General features: G+C 41.4%; 1 long non-coding RNA gene across 1 annotated transcript; it reads left to right on the forward strand.

The window, feature by feature from the left end:
* Window positions 1-1,095: 1,095 nt before the first annotated feature.
* Window positions 1,096-25,538, forward strand: LOC308411856. Its single transcript, XR_013974458.1, has 6 exons — window positions 1,096-1,227; window positions 23,474-23,607; window positions 23,770-24,246; window positions 24,373-24,477; window positions 24,629-24,871; window positions 24,981-25,538. It is a non-coding gene; the product is annotated as an uncharacterized lncRNA (long non-coding RNA).
* The last annotated feature ends 1,240 nt before the right edge of the window (window positions 25,539-26,778 follow it).

Genomic DNA, 26,778 nt, shown 5'->3' on the forward strand with positions numbered 1-26,778 from the left:
TGATACCAATGCTGATATTGGTATCAGATCAATACTAGCATGATAAGTGCAGTATTTAGCCCACTGAATTGTGTGAAAAAATATACCTCAAACCCGCACTATAAAAAATGTCTGAACCTTTTTGTTTTTACTTTCATGTGTAGTTTATTTATATGCTACAGCGCATTTAAACAACACAAGCTGACCCAAAGTCCTTCAGTGACAGGCATATTTACATTTTCAGGACTCCTAAAAACCCACTTTCAAAATAAGTAAAATTTAGTGTTCATTAAAATACATCTAGATTCATCTCATTAATCACGACACACTGCTTTCCCCTACATACATATTTATATCAGTCCTGTATTTGTTCAGTATCGGATCACTACCAAAATTTGCAGTATCGCACAGCACTAGTGTGACATTTCTGAGCTACCTGGTTCTCCTTAAGAAGGAGCATACTATACATATACGCCACATGCTTGTATGAAGGTGGCTTTTGAATGTGATGCACAGGAAAGATGTAGTTTTTTGGAAAAACTGCCTTGCCTTAAAACAAAATAAATCTCCAGGAGCTCAGTAAAAACCTTGGCTCCTGCCTCAAACAGTCTTGTCTTAAACAAGAAAGACTTTTCTTTAACAAGAAGCATAATTGTTATGCCAGCATGGACCCACACGGTCTGTCTTCTAGTTTGCACTCTGCACGGTAAAGGTTAGGTAAGCCTGCTGCAGATTTGAGTGCTTGCTTCTCTAACACAGTGTTATCAGTATCACAGATTACACTGCCATTCTTTTTCAATTGTATGGGAACTTGTTTTTCTGTGTTTGTTTCAAATGTCTGTGTTTTCATGTAAGAATCCTGTGGGGGATTTTTTTCTGCGCAGTGTAAAATGTAAAATTTCATTAACAGCAATGAAGTTGGAGTGGATCATGGCTTAGTTTTTGCACTGCGCTCCATCTCTCTCGTCTTCTTCCCTCAGCAGATGGCTCCACCACAGGAATGGGCTCAGAATCGACAAGTAAGAGCCCAGCAGCTTTCTTTTTGTCTTTCTTTCTATCTCTTCCTTCATGCTCTCTCTATCTTTTTTTTTTCCTTTTTCGTCCTGCAGTGTTTGCATTTCTGGCCATAGATGAGCCAGAGCCAGGATGGAAGCCAGTGAGAGTTTTCAGTCCTTCCACCAGAGCATCAAAGTCCTTCTGAAGACAAGACTGTCCCCTGTCCTCTTTCCTCATCTGAAAGCTGCACAGGTAGTGATGCAAAGAAAAAGGAATAAGTAGGAAGAAATGCTCCTGATAAGCATAACAAAAAAAGAAAGAAATTGCTAATATATTACAGAGGAACTTTAAAGTCAGAAAGAGAAAAAGAGAAACTGTCAGGATGTGCAAAAACAACAAAAGCTTTACTTTCAGATTCGGTTTAAGGGTAAATCGCTGCATCTGATATGCTGGTGGGATCACCGTGTTCTCATGAAGAACACATTCACTGACACATGTGGAAATTCAGGGCGAGATCAAATCATCCCCTGGTGTAACCTTGTCTCCATGGCAACGGCTCAAGTGACCTTGCCTAATTTGTACCATAACAACCGACAGTTGCAGAAATATGCACCAGGTGAAATGAAGATAACTCTGCACACAGAGCTACCTGCCTCAGTGTTTCCTCGCACGGCTAGAGGGGCAGATAAACCCGGAGGAGAGCTGAAGCCGAACAAATAACAATTACCACCAAAGTCTGTCTGACTAATGCAAAACAATGAAATGGGCAGCACTGGAAGAAATGGTTATTTTCATTCATGTGAAGCCACAGATGACAAAGGTGAACAAACAAATGCATGTTTGTTTCTGCGTACTTGAGATGGGTGAATTTTTTAACACTTTGATGAGCTGCAGCATCATTAGAAGACCATTAGCGTCCCCTGTGTTTAGTTATTGATCTCAGGCTGTGGCACCCAGAGCTTTCTCATTACATGCTGAATCCATGATGCTCGTATTCTAATCTTTGTCAGTCACTAGTGATCATTGTCCCCAAGGTTTATTGCCTTTTACCCACTCATTGTGTTTTCATCAGTATGGATGCAGCATTGATCCAAGTGTTATGTGTCACATACCTCAATAGGATTTGGGTGCTTTTATTGTTAAAAAAAAAAAAAAGGTAATTATTGGAGACATTTATAACATGTTAAGTTGTCTTGCTTCAAGACTTCTTGTCCGCCCCCTCTCCATCACATCAAGCTTTACTCAATAACTCTTGAGCTATCTCTTCCTAATCTGGGTGGTGTCATGCGGAAAAGAGTTTTCACAGTACTTTAAAATTAACAAATGCTTGAACAAACGCTTGTAGAACCACCTGTAGTAGCACTAACTTGAAGCAGTTATTTTCTGTGTGACTTTATCAGTCTCTTATATCATCATGGAGGAATTTTTTCCAACTCTTCTTTACCAAATTGTATCAGTTCATCGAGGTTTTGGGAATATGTTTAACCAGACCTGTCAAAAGGTCCAACCACTGCATTTCACTCAGGTTGTCTCTGCCATTGCAACAGCTTGATTCTTTTCTTTTTCAGCCATTCTGAAAAGGGGATCAGTTGGGAATCATGGTCCTGTTGCATGACCCAATTTTGGCCAAGCTTTAGCTCTCAGGCATAGGTATACAGAGCTGCTCGTAGCTGAATCAGGTGTCCAGGACCTGTTACTGCAAAACAACCCAAAATCATTACCTCTCCCTTAGTTGGTGTGAGGTGTTTGTGCTGCTGTTTGGTTTTCACCAAATATGGTTCAGTGTATTATGGCCAAACATCTCCAACTTGGTCTCATCTTTCCAAAGGTTTGCTGTGGAAGTCTTGTGGTTTGTTCAGGTTCAGCTTTGCAAACATAAGACTTGCTGTAATATTCTTGTTAGAGAGACGAAGCTTTCTCCTGGCAATTCTTCCAAATGACTCATACTTGTTCATTTTAATTGTGCTGTCATGAACTTTAACATTTAACTCGCTAACTGAGCACTGTAGAGTCTGAGATGTAGCGCTTGGGTTTCTGTGGGCAATGCATGGTCTGACCTTGAGGTGAATTTGCTGAGATGTCCACTCCAGGGACGATTCTGACATTGTGCCACATTTATAGAGATGCTCACACTTGCTCATGATCAATTATTGAGTTAATTAGATGCAACTGGCTACTACTTACTCTCTTAATTGCTATGGAAGCAGTAAGGGTATAGTTAGTGTTTCACAGGGCCCAGTGCATTCCTGGGAAAAGTTTTTTACATAACTGGAGACTTAAGTAGGGTCTTGGCAAATATTTTGGTAAGAGAACTGTAACGTGTATAATAAAGTGCAGCTTTTAGTGCCAAGTGTGTACCTCAATCCATCCATCCATCCATCCATCCATCCATCCATCCATCCATCCATCCATCCATCCATCCATCTTCTTCTGCTTATCTGGGGCCGGGTCGCAGAGAAGCCTGGACCTCCCTCTTTCCAGCCAACTCCTGGGGAAACACTCAGGCGTTCCCAAGCCAGCCGAGAGATATAATCTCTCCAGCATTTCCTGGGTCTGTCCCGGGACCTCCTCCCGGTAGGACATGCCCGTAACACCTAACCCAGGGGGCACCCAGGAGGCATCCTTATCAGATGCCCGAACCACCTCAAATGGCTCCTTTTGATGTGGAGGAGCAGCGGCTCTACTCTGAGCCCTCCCGAATGGCCGAACTTCTCACCCTATCTCTAAGGGAGAAGCCAGCCACCCTTCGGAGGAAGCTAGTTTTTTGCCGCTTATATCTGTGATCTCATTCTTTCGGTTGCAACCCAAAGCTTGTGACCATAGCTGAGGGTAGGGACGTAGATCGACCGGTAAATTGAGAGCTTCTCTTTTACACTCAGCTCTCTCTTCACCACGACGGACTGGTACAGCGTCCGCATCACTGCAGCCGCAGCACCAATCTGTCTGTCGATCTCCCGCACCCTCCTCCTGTCGCTCGTGAACAAGACCCCGAAATACTTATACTCCTCCACTTATAACTACTAGCTGGTAAATTCACACTGCAAATACATCACTGTCTTGGCCAAATATGGTCAGTTTAGGCCGCAAAATAAAACAATATGGTCACATATAAATGAAGTGCATCATTATATAGAGCCTGTTATTCAGCGTCATTAAGAGAGAATAGTTCTTGCAGTTACTGTGAGGTTTATAGATTTTAGGTTAGTGATGTTGTGACTGATCGGTGGACTGTATATAAAAATACACATAAAGGCAAGTAAACAGGAAGTGTAGCCGAGTTTGCATTTTCAGACTGACAAATACTAGTTTTAGAATTAACAGCACCAAACACACAATAATAGGATGTATTTTAATTTGTGTTCACATAAGGCTAAACTCCTGAGAGGTCCTTTCATTTTATTATTGCAACACGTGCTTTGGCCATAACTGCGTTTTTGTTGTCCTGTTGATTAAGCACAGGCTCTAGTGTGGTCTCTTCTATTTTCTCCTCTCCGGGAAACTGCTGATGGTGCAGTTTTCTACCCCATCTTCTCTCCTTCACAGCACACTTTTCCGTCCCATGAATTATGCATCTGATTAATTAGGCTGGTCGTTACAGTATATGGTCAACTGGAAACTCCCCTTTGTTCTAGTTCAAACATGAAATGGACATTTTTTTTCTTCCCCTATTTCCTACCATCATTGTCGGCCATGTCTGTGTTATGGATGAGAGGGAGGGCCCTGGGTATTTGTTGTATCCCTCGGGATGCTGCATGGCATTGCGCAGGGGAAATACAATAAAATAGCAAGATAACAAGATAAAAGCCTCATGTTGGACTTCAAAGTGGAACAGCTGCTTGAATAGAAGCAGGCTGAAACACGGTCTGCGCCTTGGTGATTTCAAAGAACAAGTCCACACTGATGGAAAGCTTGAAGAGAACACACGGGATGCTGTGTACAAACACGCAGGTGTACATGTGACGGTGTGAATATTTAATCACTGCGCCGCACCGCAGAATGCTCCTCGAATCGCACTGTACTCAATTTGAAGCAACCAGCCTCTTCTTGCTGCTGTCTCTTGGACTCTCCTGCTTATGCTCACTGGAACGATCACGTTAAGCCACATTAATCCAAGCTTCATCGAACTCCACTTCTTTATGACACACAATGTCACATGAATGTAAGTAACCAGAAGGCATAAACCTCCCTCCAAACAACAATAAATCAAAAGATTCTCGCTAGATGCCAAATTCCTCAGCTAAAGGTGCCTCATCATTTATTGATCGGTGCTGTGCTCGTGAAGGTGGGCTCTCCCGGCTCCTTGGAGACTTAAACAGACACATGAATCCTTTTGCTCATGACAGGAGGGAGGGGATATTCAGGCACTTTTCTGTGCAAAAGCTTGCATTTCTCAAATATGTGCATACACTCACACATTTTACAAGCTTTTAATGAAGTGGGCTTGCACCATGAAGTAATAGGAGGTGTTAGTGGGTGGTTCTGCATTGTGAATCCTGTGGCCTTTCATCGATGCAGGGCTTCAATAGCTGTGTATTGATTGTCCCTCTTTTCCTTGTACAAAAATCAGTCATGTACAGTACCCGTCCACTGATGCGCTGTGGTCAGCATCGCTGTCTTTTATCATTGCCCACTCGTGAGATTATACTGACGAGTCGAGGATGGGCAAAAATTAAAAAGCTGCAGTTCTAATTGTGTCTCATGACTGTAGCTTTTGGAAGGTTTTAAGATTTAAGTGTCAAAATGAAGCGGCAAGGTGTGTGTGTGTGTGTGTGTGCCTGGGTCTGTTATCAGCCTTACTACTGCTCTGCTACAAATACTGTCAGATGGCATTACTCGGATGTACAGTATTTGTGTGCACCTGTGCGTCTCAGCATGGGTGTTTATGCCTGCATTTGTGTGTGTGTGTGAGTGTGCCTCCGACCATTTTCCTGTAATCATCTTGTGTGCTTTTGCGATGAGTAATGAAGCGCTGGCTGTCTGGCGGATGCTGTTTAATCATGCAAATCAGCACCACGCTCATTCCCTGCAAGGATATTGCAGCCAGTGCTGGACAGTGAGCAAGGCCGACCTCCTCCTCGCTGATTTATTCTGCCCTCTTCCCGCTGCCCCTGCGAATGACACCATGGCACTAATGGAAAGGTTGACGGGGAAGGAGGGAGGCATAAAGAAGGACAAGGAAGGTGTGGGAACGAGGGTGAAGGAGAGAAAGAATGGAACGGAGTAAAAAAATTAGCAGCAGGGGGAAGGAAGAAAGAAATCTGTGCTCACTCTGAGTCCAAGACACAGTCTGGTTTAACCAAAATTCTCATCCGTGTTATCCTTGCATTTCTTCAGCTGCTGGCAAACTTGTTGTCTTACTCTTCCATTTATTCCGTTCACGAATGCACTGATTAGCATGATGCATGACCACACATTAAAAAGGAAATTTTGGGATTTGTTATGTTAACGGACACTAACATTAAAATGCAAACAGGAGAATGACGTTTATCCAGGGCTGTTAAGGTGTGGCTGATGAGAACTGGATGACTTCGGTCTTTGTCTGTGCGTATGTGTGGGTAAGTCACATGTTTCCAAATATGTGGTTGTGGTGCGTTTGGGAGATGAAGTCAATGAGTACTGACATTTGCACTGATGTGCACTGAAATGGAAAATTCAGTGCGGACTGACAAACACCTGACTCTCACCTCAAAACGTTGAGCAGGTCCACTATAATTCTACACAGGAGCATATACCAGCATTTGTATTTTTAATGACAGATATATATATATATAGGCTTGGTCTCATAGTTCAGTAGCTTCCTCTGGATGTGTTCGACAACACAAATTAATAGTTAAAGATTGTGACGTTTAAGGACTCTTTGGGCAACTGAACCATTAAGAACCAAAAATAAGTACAAATTCATTTTTAATGATATGCTACATGTAGACCTATTACATGGCTTTCAGATGTGGTGAGTCATGATATTCTGCTTGGTGATTGGTCAACGTTTTTCTTTCAGGTTCAGTTGATTCTCACTGGTTGCGTCCCAGACCTGAAGCCAACTGTAAAAACTGAGCACATAAAACGTAGTCCAACTCAAAGGCTCAAATTCAGACCATTTCTGTACTTAATGTTTAGACACTTTTGACTTTTCCCACATTAGACTTCCACAGAATTATCACAACAGTTCTGTTCCTGATAAGAACATAAGAAGCTGTTAGTGTGTTACAAACAAATCAACAGCCTCCAAAGCTAAACGATGAAGCCCCTGCAGAAGTGCCAAGAACTTGAGGGTGCCTCTAAAAGCGAGTTAATCATCACAGATTTCCAGCTTTACAGCAGAAATAAACACAATTTTATAAAAAACAAAAAACTTTAGTAACTTCAGCGGTGATTCTAGAGTCTCGTGGGGCTCTAGACAAAAACTCACAGGGGGGCCTCTCCACTGTTCAACACCATTCTGCTATAAATGCTCTGACAGCACCAACAGCAGTCCTATAACAGGTAAAACATTAATCTTGGCAGAGGTTGTGTTTATTTCAATAACAATGCTGTGATCTTTCAGCCTGGTGGCTTTGCTAACAAGTCTACTGCTAGTGTATCAACTCTGGGATAACTTGTCTGCCCCCCCAAGCTTTTGTCTGCCTTGCCTTGGGTGGCAAGTGGCAGCTCTGTGTAACTGTGGCTAATTTTCCCCTTCATTTCAATAAGGAGGGATCATTTAGAAGAATTGAACATGATTTATTGAGATGGAGAATTCAATTAATGAGCTATTTGCCAATTAGACTCTGATGAACCATCATAGCAGACAGGAATCCAAGAAATGACAGGAATTAGGACAGGACCACTGGTGGAGGAGGTGAAGATGGGGGTCTGACTGACCAGGGTGAGATAGAGATGGGGAGGAGGTGGGTGTCTGAAAGGCAGAATGACAGAAGAGCGCTGAGATTTAAAACAGCCAGAAATAAGGCTGATTGGCTCAGAGAGGGCAAGCAAGAAAGTGATTGGATTAGAGCTATGATGTCAGGACTGATTTTGACAGTGTGGGAAAGTTAACACAATTTAAAGAGTAGACTAACAACCCCAGCAAAGCAACCAAATGACTTACTGCATTTTTCCTATTTTATACTTAAGCATCATGTCAGTGTACCCACTTAAATATGACACATCCTGTACAAGGATTAAAGATGTGGCTTTTTTAAACATTTGGTGTGCCACCAACATAGGCAGCTACATTGGGTGGCTTTCTGCCAGGCCTTACATCAGGAAATTTGTAGCTGAGCTCAGGAGGTGGAGCAGGTCATCTGCTAATCATCTACTAATCGGAGGGTTGGCGGTTTGATCCCTGGCTGCCCCTTGGTCAAGTTGCTCTCTGATGTGTTTCATTGATCTGATTCATATGGTGTGTGAATGTTAGACAGAAAGCACTTATTAGTTTAATCTGTGTAAATGGAAAAACCTCAGCCAGCAAAAAAACCAAACTCTATGACAGGTTTTATGCTTCACCTAGAGTACATTATATCCCCTCTGTTACTACAACACACAGCTTTGTGGAAATAATGAGATCACACGTCCCGGGTGAGTGCTGGACTGCTGGAAAGCCTGTGTGGGCTTGAAAGCGGGAGATCATTATTAAGCTGTTTGTTGCTGTCAGGAATCAAAAAAGGGTCATACTCGGTAGCAAACACAATTCAAGGTGATGCAGCCATTACAAAGATATGGATACGAGCATGTTTACTTCTTGTTCTGGTCTAGAGGCAGTGCACACTTTATTAAAATATTTATTACTGTGTAAACGGATCCATGCATTTGCACAACAGGAGATCGTGTGGTGAGACACAATGAATCGTAATGCAGCACTTCCGCTTTGTTTACATGACGCATTAAACTTTCTAGGCAACGGCGTCTAATAATCTCAGCTTTATGCATGCCAGAATTACCCCTCAAGCATACCGCGGCAAAAAGAGTGGACATCCCCTTTACTGTTTTTTAGCTGGCTGAATACCATATGTGCAGGAGAGTGAACATCTGCCACAAAACAGGAAGGATACATACACGTGAACAACAGATCTGCAAGTGGATGCATCCCCCTGAGAGAGCAGAGCATGGTCATTGCTGCACAATTCCAGTTCCAGCAAAGAAACCAAAGAAAATAGTCATAGTGTCACTTGAGACTGTGGAAGTAATGAAATACTACATTTTTTACCCAATGTGGCATGCCAGAACAGGAGTGAGCCCATCTGGAAGCCCAAATTAGATTTTAGTTGGATTGTAATACATTTAAATCAAAGTAAAGCAGGTTTATCTTTCCCTTTTCATGACAACAATAAATTTGTGACTGCAGTATTTGTTAGAAAGAGGAAAAAATAGAAGTTGTACCTAAATACAATAAAGTACCAGAAAAATCACCTCCTTAATATTTAGATTATATTTAGAGCACTGACTAAAGAAAAAAGGTGAACTGGAAACGCTGTGCTCAAGGAATTCTGGCCCCTTTCCTTTTGTTTTCCCCACCGTACTCCCTCCGTTGCCTTTTTAAGTCCCAGCTATCAATCTATGTAGTATTTCCTTTGTTTTTTTTTTGCCAATCCAACACTGTGACCACTAAAGGAAAAGACAGAAAGCTCCCCCAGGTTCATGTTCCATCACTGATCTTAGTGTCATCGGCCATCAGCCATTTAATAAATTCATCTCCTTGAAGCATGCCTGCATCACATCCTTCCTCTTATCTGCCCATTAGTATCTGCCCTCTCCTCATCTCCCTTTCCGCCACATTACCATCAAAGGGACAGACATCAAAAGTGCCACATAGCGACCCATTTGAATGCACTTGCTGCTTTGTTCATGCTTGTAAGACTAAATACCTCGGCATGCATGTGCACATCTTTTAATGACTTGTAGCCTGTAGTAGATAAAGCTGATAAAATGTGGCTGAGTGGACTTTGAAGATAAAGATGGAAAAATTAAAAATATTTAGGTAAAAGGCAAAAATTTAAAAACAATTTGTCATGTAAAAGAGCTGTTTAACCAATGAAAACATTTGTCCCGTCTCCAGCTGTTTCGCATCTGATTTTGGGTCCACTCTGTAAATGCTGGTAAGGTAGTAGAGCAGTGTCGCAGCCAGTTGTTGTTAGAGCCCGCGTCTAAAGACCTGAAGCTAAGCCACAGTTTTTGGACAATTTAGTAGAGTTAATATTTAACAAGTGAGGTCACCAGCCACTAAGCTAAAAGCGATAATTTGCTAACTTTATCTACATGTGCTAATGGCTTACCTGCACAATACAAATCTGCTTAAAAAAAGTTACAGTTTTCAGTTTCAGGGAAAATTATTGCCTACTTGTATTGTAGCTCCTTGTAATTATGATTAGCATTTCATATGATGGTAGATGACCATGGATGAATTCTTCTACCTTAAGTGTGCTGTAGGGATTAGCTTTCTGGGACTAACTAGTATGGTTTCATGATGCTTAAAGATAAGATTATTATTTAGTGAATATTTGCATTTCATGGTTATACAGATCATTTTATAATTGGAACCTAACTAACTACGCTTAAGCTTAATCTATGTAATATTTATGGCTAACCTTTAGCAATGTAGTCGGTAACTAGAGGAATTCTCAATACCTATCAGGACCAAAGGAAAGTGGTTCTCGATCATCTATTTAAAATGTTAACATTAAAATGTATTGTTAACATTAACACAGACTGATATGTTAGGTTTGTTGGTGACTAGCCTGCTAATGTTACAGTTACATTATATTTGCATTAGCATTTAATGTTAGCTGATGCAAACATTTTAGCCTGTGGAACAAAGTGGATTTCAGAATGGCAGCTCTCTTAAAATGTTAACATGTATTTCACGATTTCAACTGACATAGCAAATAATTCAAATAATTTGGATGTTGCTACTGTGAAGTGAAACATACTCAACTAGAATTCTTCAAACAGATCTGGACATCGATATTTTAAGTCCTTCGTTAAATTGCTCATCTTCTGCATGTAGTTTTTGGTGCCCCATTCATGGTTTCTCCTGTGCTTGTGTGTTTCTTTCATCCTCCTGTGTCTCTTTAGCATGTAAGGACAGACAAGAACCCCTTTTTAGTTGCAGAAGAAAATTTGATCACATCACTCTGATTTTGGCCTCTTTACACTGGCTTCCAATTGAATTCAAGATCCGTTTTAAAGTCCTTTTATTGGTTTTTAAATCTCTAAATGGTCTGGCACCTGTTTATTTGTCTGACTTGTTGAAGCCCCACGTCCCCACTCCTTCCCTTCGGTCAGCTGAGCAGTTGCTGCTTTCGGTCCCAAATTCATGGCTGAAACTTAGAGGAGACCGAGCGTTCTCTATTGCTGCGCTTTGGAATAACCTTCCTCTTCATATTAGACAGGTGCCAGTTTTTAAGTCTTTATTAAAAACCTATTTTTATTCCCTGGCTTTTAACTCTGTGGGTAACTGATATTATTATTGCCTTACAGTCTTAAACACGTGTTTACTAGTATAGGTCCCTCCTAAAGGGAAAGAAGTCCAATTTAAAAATTTGAATAAAATTTACCCGACAAATAGACTCCTTGATGATAGATTCAAAATAGAAACTGGTAATTGTGTATTTTGTGAAACAGAAGAGGAGGATTTGGACCATCTATTGTTTTTGTGCAATTTTATACAAATATTTTGGTTGGATTTTCATACCTGGCTTTATTCCAGTGGGATTCAAATTACCCCATTTACCTTAAATATGATATTGTTTGGCGTGTTGTTGAAAGAAAAAAAAGCTAATTATGGTGTTAATGTGTTATTAATCTTGTGCAAGCAATTTATACAAAGCTTGTCATTTTTATAAGACCAAACCAACATTAGCTTACTGGAGAAACAACTTAAACCTGTTGGTTAAATCTTTGACTTTAGTTAAAAATAAAAAGGCTGCTTTTTTTTTCCTTTTTGGAAGATTTTGATTTAGTGAGTTGATTTAATCTGTTAAATTATATGACCCCATCTTTATATCTTCTTTTTCCTATGTATGAAAGTTGCTAATATGTAAGGAATGTCTATTCCATGAATGTGTAATATATGGTGCATTTTGTTTGTATGTTGATTTTGCTAATTTAAAAACAAACAAACAAACAAACTAGTATCCGGTTGTTCAGTCTGACGTCACTAGCCGTGTCTGGGTCTAAACTCCGCTGCAGGTCCATATATCAAACGATCACTGTGGCATTACTGAGAGTTGAAAAACTGTCTAAAGTCTTTCATCTTTAATAAAATGATCAGCGTTTTGCTCTACCAGGTGTAACAATTGAGTTTAACACCCAGGCATCCATGAAAACGGAATTTATGACATTTAACCGAGTTAGAAGTTAGCAGGGAGTTAGCTCGCTAGCTTCTATCTAAATACAATATAGCATGTCCTGACTGCGGGGTTTTGGAAACAAATTAAAACATACAGCTTTCTTATCACTTCCAGCATAAATGAAGACAGAAAACTAAACAGCAGTGACGTTTGTAGGGTTACTGAAGTTTGGCTAGCTGGTATATAATGATGTGCTACGTGACCGCTAGCGACATAGCTATGTTAGCATGATATAAACAAGCTAACTTTTTTTTCCACTCGATAAAAGTTAACGTGAGTTTTCTCGGTGGTCAGAAACAAATGTAATCGCATGGCAGGATGCTGTAAAAGGACCAAACTTCAGCCAGGAGAACAACTGAGATAATTCATCCACAATACAAAGTTAGTCATTCATATACTGCAGCATGGGCTGGGCTGTAGTTATATCCTAAGGTTTTAAAAACTGAGCTTAAATAAATGATTAGCGGTAATAAAAGCCGAGGGAGGTCAACAGGGATCACTGACTGTTTTAGGAGCTTTTTGAGATCAAATAGAAGAAAATACATAGCAGTTTTTAAGTCTTTATTAAAAACCTATTTTTATTACCTGGCTTTTAACTCTGTGGGTAACTGATATTATTTATTTATTTTTTTTATTATTATTTATTTATTTATTTTTTAAATTTTATTGCTATGTCTGGTTTTATTACTATGTGCATATTAGTATTGTACAGCACTTTGGTCTACCAGGTGTGTTTTTAAAGTGCTATATAAATAAATAAATGATGATGATGATGATGAAGAAATGCCGCCTTAACGCCAAGACTCACTGAACATGTTGTAAAAAAACAAGACGAAACAACACTTGTTGTGTCCCTTAACCTGCTAAGACCTGAACTCTTTAATAGCATGTATTTTTAATTTCTCTTTGCCATTTGGGCTGATTGGGAGCTGATGAATGTAAAAACAAAGAATTACCTGATTTTTTTAAAAGAAATTTTTAACTGAGTTTTGTTTCTGGGAAAAATGAGATACATATAAGAGGACATGCGTTTTAAATTTCCATAGAACATGGTTCTATAGAATTTCATGGTTTGATCCAGGAGTTGAGACTGTGTCATGACCACATGTCTCAGGATGTCAGTGGGGCAGTTTGAGCTCTTGTTGGCAGAGTTGGAAACACATCTGAGGGGGCAGGGAACTAATTTCAGAGCATTGTCTAGCTGTTTATCTGAGGATGAATAACATTACTTTACTATTTATATATCCAGTACTAGTGTGGGGTTTGAGCTACAAGGACACTTGCAGCTGTCTGGTCAGTTTATTCAGATCTGAAAAATCGAGCTTTGTTTAAAAAGAAAAAAATGAATGAGAAACTCTTCAGCTCTTGTCCTACGTTTATGTGACGCTAGTGTGAGCCTTGATGTCATCAAGAGGTGCTGTATTGTTTAGATAAAACTCCCTCTGTTGTTGAGCTGGCTGGATGGTAACAAAAAAACAGGGTTTTCTGACTAAACAGACTGTTACTTTCACAAATATCCACTGATTTGTCTCACTCATATTAGCCACAGATAAACATTGAAATATATTCTTCTTGCAAAGAACTAGATTTGGATTTTGTTTTCCATCACTTACATTGGAAGCACACTAGGAACAGATTTCAGCCAATCTGGACAGAAGGATTGATTACAGCAAGCAATAGCTGTTCAGTATTCATATGGCACCTAATTTTTTATTTTATTTTATTTTATTTATTTATTTATTTATTGCTAGATATTGAAAATGTGATATTTATTGGGTGCTAAACAAAACTTTTGATGGCGATCGCCAGAAAAACAGAGATGCTATTTATTAGATACAGAGAGAACAGTCTGTTGTTGGGATGGCTGAGGTCCTTCACGATCTTCCTGGCCTTAGTCCAGCACCGCCTGCTGTAGATTGAGTGCAGGTCAGGGAGCTCGGAGCGGATGGTGCGCTCAGCTGACCGCACAACCCTCTGTAGAGCTCGTCTGTCCTGCATGGTGCTGTTCCCGAACCAGGTTAAGATGTTTCCCGCCAGGATGCTCTCTATGGTGCACGAGTAAAAGTTCCTGAGCACCTTGGAGGGCAGTTGGAAGTCTCTCAAGCGTCTGAGGTGGTAGAGACGCTGTCGGGCCTTTTTCACCACGGTGTTGATGTGACAGGACCATGACAGGTCCTGCGTGATGTGAACTCCGAGGTATTTGAAGCTGTCCACTCTCTCCACTGGGCACTCGTTGATGACGGGGGTCTGGTAGTTCCTCTCCTGCTTAGTGCTGAAGTCCACTATCAGCTCCTTTGTCTTACTGACGTTTAGAAGGAGGTTGTTCCTCTGGCACCAGTTCTCCAGATTCCTAATCTCCTTCACGTAGGCCGTCTCGTTGTTATCAGAGATCAGGCCCACCACGACGGTGTCGTCAGCAAACTTGATGATGGTGGTGGAGCTGGTAGTGGCCACACAGTCATATGTGTACAAAGAGTACAGCAGGGGGCTCAGAACACACCCCTGGGGGGCTCCAGTGCTGAGAGTGGTGGAGGCTGAGACATGTCCGCCCATCCTTACTGCCTGTGGTCTGCCAGTTAGGAAGTTGGAGATCCACTGACACATAGATGAGCTGAGTCCCAGATGCTCCAGCTTGGTGGTGAGTGTGGAGGGAATTATGGTATTAAATGCAGAGCTGTAGTCTATGAAGAGCATTTTAACATAATTCCCCCTTCTAGTGTCCAAGTGAGTGAGTGATGTGTGGAGGAGATGAGAGATGGCATCGTCTGTGGAACGATTTGGACGGTAAGCGAACTGTAGTGGGTCCAGTGTGTCTGGTAGTGAAGAAATGATGAAGTCTCTGACCAGGCGTTCAAAGTACTTCATCACTACTGAGGTGAGGGCTACAGGGCGATAGTCATTGAGAGAAGCAGGGTGGGGTTTCTTCGGGACAGGAACAATGATGGACTCTTTGAAGCATGTGGGGATCACCGACTGAGATAAAGAGATGTTGAATATCTCAGTGAACACAGGAGCTAGCTGGTATGCGCAGTCTCTTAGGATACGACCTGGGATGCCGTCTGGTCCTGCTGCTTTCCTGGTGTTCACTCTCTTGAAGGCTCTCCTTACTTCATGCTCGGAGATGACGAGCACGTTTCCGGTGCTGGCAGTATCTTCCTGTCTGCAGCCGTTAGCGCCGCTAACACTAGCATTGTTGGAGACCTTAGCTGCAGCCTCGAAGCGAGCATAGAAAGTGTTCAGCTCGTCTGCCAGAGTCACGGCCGCGTTCGTCATACCGGTTGTTGGTGCTTTATAGTCCGTTATTGTCCTTAGTCCCCGCCACAGGCTCCTAGAGTCACTCTGTTGGAGTTGTGACTCTAGTTTCCTCCCGTAGCGCTGCTTCGCCTCTTTCACCGCCCTCCGCACGTTATATGACGCGGCTTTGTACGGGTCCATGTCCCCCGTCATGAGTCCCGTGTTGTAGGCAGCGGTGCGGGATCTCAGAGCGTCGCGGATGGTTTTATCCACCCACGGCTTCTGGTTGGGAAACGTTGTGATAGTCTTTGTCTCCACGGTAACCGGAACTTCCTGTTTCAGCCTTTGTTTGTATTTTGGCATGAGGAAGATGGCGGCGTGATCAGATTTGCCAAACGGGGGGCGGGATTGTGCCTTGTAACCGTCCTTGACCGTAGTGTAGCAGTGGTCCAGTGTCCTTTCACCCCTGGTGGGGCAGGTGATGTGTTGATAAAAGTTCGGCGCTGCGCGTTTGAGGTTGGCACTATTAAAGTCCCCCGTCACAATAAGCGCAGCGTCCCGGTGTTGTGTCTGGTGCTGTGTGAGTGCCTCATGCAGCTCGCATAAGGCGGTGACCGTGTCCGCTTGTGGTGGAATATAAACAGCACTTACAATGACCGATGTAAATTCCCGAGGTAGATAAAAAGGACGACACATGATGGACAGTAGTTCCAGATTTGGTGTGCAGGAGCGTGTGAGAGGAACAACGTTCGCACTGTTGCACCAGTTGTTGTTCACCATTAAACACACGCCGCCTCCCCTTGACTTCCCCGAGTCCCGTGTCCTGTCCATGCGGTGAACCGAGAAGAACTCGGCCAGCTGGATGGCGTGGTCCGGCACCGCTGGGTTCAGCCATGTCTCGGTGAAGCAGAGGAGATTGCAGTCCCGAATGTCTCTCTGGAACTTTATCCTGGCCCTGAGGTCGTCAAGCTTGTTCTCCAGTGACTGGACGTTGGCGAGCAGAATGCTAGGCAGAGGTGTGCGGTGTGCACGAGCTCTCAGCCTGTTCCTGACGCCGGCTCGCTTCCCTCTAGGCCGCCGCCGCTTCCCTTTGTTCTCCCTCGAGATCTCACTCGGCCAGCTCGGATCCGGAGTTAAAAACTTCGAATTGTGAGTACATTGTATACCAATAGAAACAAGAGTGTCACTGTCATACCTAATGTACCCAATGGTGATGATTTTGCCGATTTAGAAACGCTGAAAACTAACTTAAAAAACAAAGACAAAGAAAAAGTGGTCGGAGCAGTCGTGACGGCAGCCGACCTCACCGGCGCCATCTTAATCTTAAGATGAAGACCAACACAGAGAGACTGAGGAGGAGCTTCTTCCCGCAGGCGATACGGTCTCTCAATCACACCACCACACAGTACTGACCCACACATACAGTTCTTACACACACACTGGACTTTCTGGACATTGTTTTTGCACAACACTGGTCACTATATTCTTCATTTCCAGTTAATACTTGTACAGCTGCTGTTATTGTGTATATATTTATTTATATTTAGATTTCTTCATACATTCTTATATAGTTCTATATATTGTGTATTGTGTATTTTGTTGTACAGTTATTTTATTTTCAACTTTAATTTATATATTTTATCTTATTCTTCCCAGTTAAATTTACCCTTCATTCTAATTTGTGTTGTACAGTTATTTCATTTTTAACCTTAATTTATATTTTATTCCTTCCTAGTTAAATTTACCCTTTTTAATTTTTCATATTTATTTCCTATCTTATTCATAGCCTTTCCTTTTTTTGTTTTCTTTAGGTCACGAGCAGTTGTCCAAGCATTTCACTACATATCGTACTGTGTATGACTGTGTACGTGACAAATAAAATTTGAATTTGAATTTGAAATTTGATTTGATACAAGGTTTAAAGTATACATGCCTGAAGTGAATGACAGGGACACATCAAGTACAATGAATAGATTGATTACGGCACAGCCATATTATATATATATGAATAGCATGTTTTCTTTGTTCCTATTAGTCTTTTTTTTTTCACTATTTCTTGCTCTTTGTCACCTCCCTGCTCGTTAGTCTTGTGTCTGTTTCACATTTTATGTTTTTCCTCCATAACCTTCCTCCCTCTCCCTTCCTCTTCTATACCCCCTTTCTTTGCCCTCTTTCCCTGCTTTAGTGAATGCAGACATGGCAGATGCAATTCCAATATGGATACATCCTGTGCATGAAGTGTTGGCTTCAGTTTCACTTCCTGAGCTCCTGTGGATATACAACATATGTTCAAAAGCTAAATCTGGCCATTTTTTAAAAAGTCACCGGTCAAGTGGCTGTATAGCAGTGTGACACACTCAGTTTTACTTTGCCACACGGATGCTTTTCTGAATGTTTTTGGCATGCTGTCGTCAGTTCTTTCTTTATTTTGCTTCGACCTCATTCATCTTTTCACCTGGCTTTGTCTGCAGCGCAGTCTTTCAGTCTCCATCTGTCTCTTTCGCTCCTTCCTTGCCTCGTACTCACCCACCAAACTAGCTCTGTCTGTCAGTGATATTGTCCTTGTGTAGATGCAGTCACAGCCAGGACAAAAGGCAACATTTGCTACAAAAAAGAGCCAGGATGGCTTCTTGATCCGGCCTTCAACAAAATGCAGGAACATTTGACAATCAACATGTTTGCAGCAAAGATGACGAAGCGTCTCTTTCTTACCCACATGTGCACTCCCACGCATCAGCCTCCTAGGTAAACAGGACAGACAGGCTCTCCAGTGGAGAAGAAATGCTTTTCCCAGTGTGGGCCTACATGCTTAGCAGAGTGAATAATTACAGTGATAAAAATGAGGTGATGGAGAAGGGAGATAAAAAAAAACTCGTAAGATTCAACCTGGCGAGGCAAAATTCATAGAGATTAAAGTAAAAGGCACCAAACGAGATAAAAAACACAACTTCCAAGCGCAACCACAACGCATGACAACGTGATATTGCTTCTAAACAGCGCGCTGATTCCGGCGTGTTAGTTTCAACGTGCCTGTGCATTTCCAGATTTTCCAGAAGTCTTACACATTACATGATACGAAAAATAATTGAAATCCAGCCTTGAGAGGTTTTATGGGTATAACAGGAAAAGGTAACATAACTGAGAAACATTTGAAAAGGAAGCACTGAGTAGCATAGAGCAGATGAACTGTAAAAGTGAAGCAAAAGGCCAAAAGAAAGGAGGATTAGGAACATTTGTACATTAATAGTAATTCCTTCACTAGGTTTTATCCTTTCAGAATGACTAAACACATAAGTTAGTAGTTACATTAAATGAGAATTTACCATGGACACCTGGTGCAGTCTCTTTATATATGAGGGCAACAAAAAGTTCACGTTTCTGAACTGCAGTTCTGATTGTAATTAAATGAATAAGCATGATGAAGACTATATCCCATTCCGCATGTATGCATGCAAACTTAAGGTGTTTGAAATTCATGAGCATCTTCATAGTTTGCCCTTCACTGCAACCTTGTGTCACGCGTTATGCAAATTCACGTGTGTCTGAGTTCAAGCTGATGTTCTGCCCCGTACTTTCACTCTCAGTGGGCTCATAGCGCTGCATGCATGAGAGCGTACAGCTGAAAGCTCTTAACACCAAGGCCCAGGTGTAAAAAAAAAAAAAATGAAGCTTTTCAAAATGCAACAGGCATCGAACTGAAACGTCATTAAATGCACCTCTGGCATGTTTCAGTAATACTGGCTCAGTATTGCTTCACTTTAACCTGAGACAGAAGGTGGGCTCATGCATATTGATTTAACTATATTCAGTGCATAGAAACACAGTTCAGTCGTACATGTTTACAGCACCGGAGGATGCTGAGATAAGTAAAATGTCAACAAAGCTAAAACCAAGAGGTCCCAGTTTGTAGCACGCCCGACTTTGAAACAACTTTCATGTGCGATTGCTTTGAAGTGCATAATGATTGCCAAGGTTGCCATAATTAAAGGTTCAACTAAATATGAAATAAATACAATGCATGAATAAAAAATAAAACAAAAAACAACTGCCGCCTTTGTTGCTCAGGATGCGCTGTGATGTGGAGAACTTTTTTTATTCACCAGTTATTCATTTAATTAATCTTTTAATCAATTGTTATATGCGTTTCTGTATATTTTTCTTCTGATGCTTTAGCTTCGTTAACAACCATAGAGACTAAAGGTAATGTTTTGCTTGCATGCAGTCATCTGTAGAGTAGGTAAGCAGTGTCAGTGAAAAGATGTAGGACGTTTTAGAAATGTAAAAGATGAAGGACACACTTCCAAAGTATTTCCGATGAAACATCTAATCATTTTCACACTACAGCGAAAGACTTTAGCTTTTTTTTCACAAAATATTTGATTTGGACAAATGAATTACAAGTTTTGGGCAAGTTAAAATCATTTGCAGATTATCTAATGGTTTTCTGAATGTTTTGGGAAATGCAACTGAACTGAGAAATGTGCCAAAGAAACTGAGATAAACAACGACTGCACATTATTGCAAACTTAAGCTTTTATCAGCATTCTTAAGAAAGAAAGAATGAGACTGCACTCAGACATCCTGTGAAACAAAGTCTTCGAAAGGTCACTGTGATTTCAGCTTTTCCATTTACTCATGAAACCGCTACCCAGAAATGTTCGTCTGAAATTATAGCTTGTATTTCCAATCTTTTGGCTCGTCCCCCCCCCCCAAAAAAATCCTCCTTTTGCATGCTGTTTAAAGGCAATATGTGAATGGCTCGAAACTGATATCGTGAGCTTTGCTACATGTGAAAGTAAAGAGATGGAAAACAGTCTGTGTTTATCTAAAATTAATCTCACATGTTGTCATAAGAAAAACACCAAATCGCTTCTAATGCATTAAATTGTGGAAACAAAGGAGACAAGGCAATAACATATACTTAGAAATAAAATATTATATTTAAATTTTGTTGATCTACAGAAAAGAGAAAGAGAAATTGAATAACAAGCTCTATATAAAGGAAGGCCTATGAATAAATACATTTACCCATTTTATAATCATCTTAGTCTTTGAAGAGCTGGATTTGTTTATAGCTCAAAAACCTTTAAGGAAGGCTCCTAGAATTAATAATTTACCCCTGACTTTTGCAAACACTTGGAGCTTTCATTTTTCTCTCAAATCAAACTGATGTTTGTAAAAGAGTGAGGGCATACCATGAAACCGTTCCTGCAAGCGGCATCACACAGTAGATAACCTGCAAAAAGAGCCCAAGTTTTTGTCTCAGTAAACATTTTGATGCCGTCAGGGGACAAGTCCTTGTTCGGTTGCGTTCAAGCAAGACAGCTTAGCAATGCTGTCAATATATCAGTGTACTCTGTAAGTGTGAGTTTCGATGGTAACGACTGCAAATGAACAAGGCTGCCTGGTGCATTTTGAGTCATATGACAAAGTTACCCGTGTGTGGGAGATTGATTGCAAGAGATTGGATAAGATTCACATATGCCTTTCCTGCTTTTGCTGTAATTTGTCAACAGACGCTGTCACTGCGTTACAGAAGAGACTGTTTTGCAGCACTGTGAAGCACAAAGAAAAGTAAAGCAACACAGCTGACACATGCAAAAGCTACATTAGATACAGTCTTTTAATGGTGCGTTGCAAGCGAAAGAAATTGGTGACCCATCAAACTACGCTGCAATTCACAGTACGGCTCAGCTTGCAAAATTCTGCCTGGGAGTGGTACATTTTACATGTTTCATTTATTTTATTTTTTTGGCCTTTGCACTACTGTAAAGCTTTCTTTTTCCTGTCAGCAGGACATGTCTGCAGCACAGTCTAACAGAAATATGCAGAAATCATGTTTGACAGGTTAAGACAGTTTGTTTAGCCATGTTGCAATAGGTGGACCTTTCAGGATGTCAGACTATTCAACAGCCACTAAAATAGACTTCGATCAGCATGGGATAGGAATGTAGGAAACATTTGCAATTTCCAATAAATCCTTGTATGCACAAGTGGTTATTTGATATTGTGATTAAACTGCTCACTGATTTGAGAAATAGACCAAAACGTTAAAAATGCTAAGAGAAATGGTATTAAACCCAACAAAGAGATGTTGCAATAAGATACCTGGAGCTCTGTTGCAACATTTTTTGTCATTCTAAACTGCTTTCTCACGTCTTTGTGCACTTAAACCAGCACTATGTAGAACCACTACATACGTAGAACTATACAAAATCGCACATCTCCGGTTTTCACATTCGGTTTTCACATTTAAATACGGCTGTGTTGCCCCACGCTGTGTGTGCCATTTGATGCCGCAGCTACAGACAGAAGAGTAAAAAGGCATCCAACCACTCGACTCAACAATGAGCTTAAACTTACTACATAATTCTGAGTGGGTTTACAGGAGTGGAGACAGATCATCTGGGGCAAATGGAGCAAAGTAAAAGCAGCTGGCTTCAGAAAAATTATGCAGTTAGAAATCCCAATTAATATGTGAGAAAAGAAATGTCAGTCCCAGTCTAAGAAGATCAAATTCCTATAAATTTTTGCCACAGGATCCCAGAAAGAGAACAACTCTGTCCCAAAAATGGACATCAGGGAAGAGCTGGCTCTTACGGAGCCCCGCAAGGGACATGGGAGGAAAAAAAAATTAAGATGAACTTTTGCGAGTTCTCGCAAAACAAACTCAGGATCTCGCAAAACTTTTGCGAGAAAATATACTTTTAAGATATTTTGAGGCGTGAATGTAGTTGTGTAAACATCAAATATCTGCTCGATTTACAAGACATCACATATTTGCAAAAGTGCTCCGACGTTTTCGGAGACGTCTAACACCCACCATCGCGAAGCTAACGGGAGGTCGAGACCTACTATAGCCGCGGGGAACACCGCTCTCCCGGCACATCGTGCCTCGACCTCCCGGTCGGCTTCGAGCTGGCGGCCTCCGAATGCGGCAAAAACTTTTGCGAGATCGCGAAACTCGGGATCTCGGAAAAGATTATCTTAATTTTTTTTCCTCCCATGTCCCTTGCGGGGCTCCGTAGGGCACTTATTATAACAAGAATGGAGTCAGAAGGGGTGCCTTACAGTCTTAAACACGTGTTTACTAGTATAGGTCCCTCCTAAAGGGAAAGAAGTCCAATTTAAAAATTTACCCGACAAATAGACTCCTTGATGATAGATTCAAAATAGAAACTGGTAATTGTGCATTTTGTGAAACAGAAGAAGAGGATTTGGACCATCTATTGTTTTTGTGCAATTTTATACAAATATTTTGGTTGGATTTTCATACCTGGCTTTATTCCAGTGGGATTCAAATTACCCCATTTACCTTAAATATGATATTGTTTGGAGTGTTGTTGTAAGAAAAGAAAGCTAATTATGGTGTTAATGTGTTATTAATCTTGTGCAAGCAATTTATACAAAGCTTGTCGTTTTTGTAAGACCAAACCAACACTAGCTTACTGGAGAAACAACTTAAACCTGTTGGTTAAATCTTTGACTTTAGTTAAAAATAAAAAGGCTGCTTTTTTTTTTCCTTTTTGGAAGATTTTGATTTAGTGAGTTGATTTAATCTGTTAAATTATATGACCCCATCTTTATATCTTCTTTTTCCTATGTATGAAAGTTGCTAATATGTAAGGAATGTCTATTCTCTGAATGTGTAATATATGGTGCATTTTGTTTGTATGTTGATCTTGCTAATTTAAAAACAAACAAACAAACTAGTATAGGGCTTTGGAGCGTGATGTCACGGGAGGGGGCATGACCAGGATTTTTGGTTGAGGCGCCATGTTTCTGGACCAAACAAAGCGCTAGCAAAAGAGGAGCGAAAGCAGACGGATAACACCAGTTAGTACTTGCTGCGTGGTCGGTTGTAATGTTAGATCGCATGACCGGCAAGAGAATAAGCTTGAAAATGGTTTATCTTTTCATTCTTTCCCAACTGGAAGCAACATGAGGCAGCTCACCTAGCGGATGTTACCAAAAGAAGGAGTCTAGCCTGGATAGCAGCTGTGAGATGAGCTGATATCCAGTTCTCTTCCATCTCCAAATATCTGTTGGTGCTCCAGACATTTTCATTCCGGTAAGTTCTAAATATGTTCATATCACTCTTTATAGCCTATTAGTTTTATTTGCGATGCGCTCTAAGGTCATAGCAAATTAGAACAAACATCCTACTTCTGCAAAATCATTTGCAGAACTACATTATATTTATAGAGTTGCTAATTATTTGGCATTATTGCAGGCAAACCAACCTATGAAATGGATGAAACACATCGTGACTGGGTTCCAACGCTACACAAGGGCCACTCCGAAATCCCTGCTTCAAACAAACCACCATGCCAATCAGATTACTTCTTCCATGTGAGGATGAAGAGGTGACCCTTCTGGATAAGATGGTGAAGGTTTGCTGCGTTTTGGTGAACAGTGTGGTAGTAAAACCAGGGAAAAAGGAAACTTGCTCTTGTTAAATACTCTTAAAAGTGTTGTGCTGTGTGTATATATAGCAGTAGAGGGGAAAACTCCGATCCTCCTCCTCCTGCTCCCTTTTCTCCTCCTTCTCCTCCAGCAGACATTCATAGTGGAGGGAGGGTCTGTCAGCTACACCCCCCTGGGATCTGCTCCTCCTCTGCCCGAGTACCAACTTTCATATATGGCTGCTCCAATCACCATGCAGCCATCTCATATGTACGGCCAGCCAGGCACAGCTAGATAAGGACAGGTGAGACACTCAGACAGTTGTCGTTAGATATTTATTGATAAAGGTGCTTGAACCTGTTGGATGCTTCAGGCTAATGAAAGAAAAACTGTTTTGCTTACATGTTTCTGTGCTGTTTATCATTATTAGTCTTTGAAATGCTGGACTAAGTGTCAGTATTATGGATTTTTGGAGCAGAGGCCAAAGGTCAAAGCAGAATTAAATATCAGTGACAGTGCAGCTGTGGGAGAGAGAGTAAGTGTGTAACTCTGAATACATTTATACATCTGTTAATGTTCTATGCTCTTGTTTGTGCATGTGTACCAGCTGTCCTGTAGTTATGTGTAGCAGCAGTGTGGCTGTGTATTTATACGAGCTGTGTGTTCTGGTGATCTTATATCCACAGTGGAAGTCGCTCTCAAAGAAGGAGCAGAAAAAATATTTTGACGAGGCGGAAACACAAAGATGTCATCACGCCACAGAACAACTATGTATGTCCAAAGTGCCAACATACAGTTCATGCATCTGCCTTTCACTGCACTGAATGATGAAACAGTCACTGCAGAGAGTTTGTATCAGCTCAGGAAAATTCTGATGTGTTTGTTTTTTTAAAAGAGGAAGAGAGTCAGAGATCGCAACTGCACCAAAGGTGAGAGAATATTTCGGGGAATTGTTTTCATGTCAAATGTGATGAAAAAAGTCAAAAATCTATTAAAAAAGAACCATTGTGTTTTTGTTTGTGTCCTCTGAACCTGAAGAGGACGCTCAGCAGGCCAAAACGCCTTGTATGAGGCCAAGTCAAGCAGAGCCCTCTTCTAATTCAGCTATGAAGGAACCGCATCAGCTGGATAGAGTCTGGGTGTGCCAGTGTTACGTCCCCACATAAAATTCAGGAGGCCCAGCTGGGGCCGTAACAGACAGCCACAGACCAGCCAGGTGTTAACACCCTTATCAATCAGAACACAGTACTGGTGCAAATGCCAAACACACTGAACCCGGTCAATGTGCCTGTGTGCAATGTGCCACAACTTTATTAGTCCCTCCTGCCTCTCATCTGGAGTCCCCTCCATTCACACCACTGATCTCCTCTACTGCACCAAGTTCCTCAAATAGAATCACTCAGCATCATTCCTCTTGGCGGGAAATTCCCTAGACTGGTCCTCAAGAAAATCAAACCAACCCTCATGGATTCATTTGCATCATAGGCCTCCTCTGTGCATTATGCCAATTATCAGATATGCAATGCAGTGAAATCACTCTGTATGCAGAGCATATGCACACAAGGAAGAGCATCAGATATTCTGGATCAGCTGTAAGCGAATGGTTTTCAGTTTTTCTTGTTTTGCAGGTGAAATAAAGATCAGCAACATTTGTTTACCTTCCTGAAGTTCTGTATCACTTAGTTTTTTTCCTGGTGCATATAATCCTAAGACTAAAGACTAAGTAAAGCGCTATACAAATACAGGCTATTTACCATGTGATAGTTGGGGGTTTTAAATCTGGCTGTTGCAAACAGAGCTACAATATGAGAGAACTGTCAGCGCTTGCGTCGAATAAGTCTTTCAAAGCCGTCACTGAGCATTGTTACAGTATTATTTTTCACTATTATCTTACAAAACAGCAGTCCAGGTGTTGAGGAAACCAGTCAATCATCCATCACAATGAAAGCAAAGCAAGGCTAAAACTAGCAATGTCAGCGCTGCTCCCAATCTCCTAGTTTCAGCTGTCACAGCTTCTTTCTCGTATTTTGTATTTATTTATTTATTGTCATTGTCAAGAACAATGAAATTGCGTTTGGGGCTTCCATACAACCCAAAAAAAAGAAGAAAATAATAAATACCCCTTAAAACCCAAGTGTACATATTTAACCCAGTGTGACTCCAATGCAATAAGACAATCCTTAGCAATAATGTTCGTAGAAATTCAGACAAAGACCTGAGAAACATGACAAAATACAACAATGCAACCCATTCAATATTATTGTACTGTGAGATATGATATCAGATATGATAGTTATCTATTTAAGAAAGAGGGGGGGGGGGGGGCAGGAGGGGGAAGAGAATAAAGATATGATGCACCAATGCAGACCAGTTCATTGCTATTAAGAAGTTGGATATGGTTATTGTCCGTGAGAGGGGGGCAGAGAGTTCAGGAGCCTCACAGCCTGTGGATACAGGCTGTTGGCCAGTCTGGATGTTCTGGCCTGTATAGACCTGTACCTTCTCCCTGAGGGCAGCAGATGGAAAAGGTGGCGCGCAGGGTGATGTTGGTCCCGCAGGATACTGTGCACCCTCCTCAGACAGCGAGTGGGGAAGATATTACTGATCTCTGGCAGACTTGTTCCAATAATTCTGCCAGCTTCTTTCACCACCCGCTGGAGTGCTTGCTGATCGGCCTTGGTGCAGCTGGGGAACCACACTAGAAATCCATACGTCAGAACGCTGCTGATGGCACAGTTGTAGAAGTTCAACATCAGAGATCTGGGAATGTGTGCGCTCCGCAGTCTCCTCAGGTAGTAGAGGCGCTGTTGGGCCTTCCGTACAACTGAGGTGATAT

This window comes from Rhamphochromis sp. 'chilingali' (assembly GCF_963969265.1).
Source record: "Rhamphochromis sp. 'chilingali' genome assembly, chromosome: 15".
NCBI lineage: Eukaryota > Metazoa > Chordata > Actinopteri > Cichliformes > Cichlidae > Rhamphochromis > Rhamphochromis sp. 'chilingali'.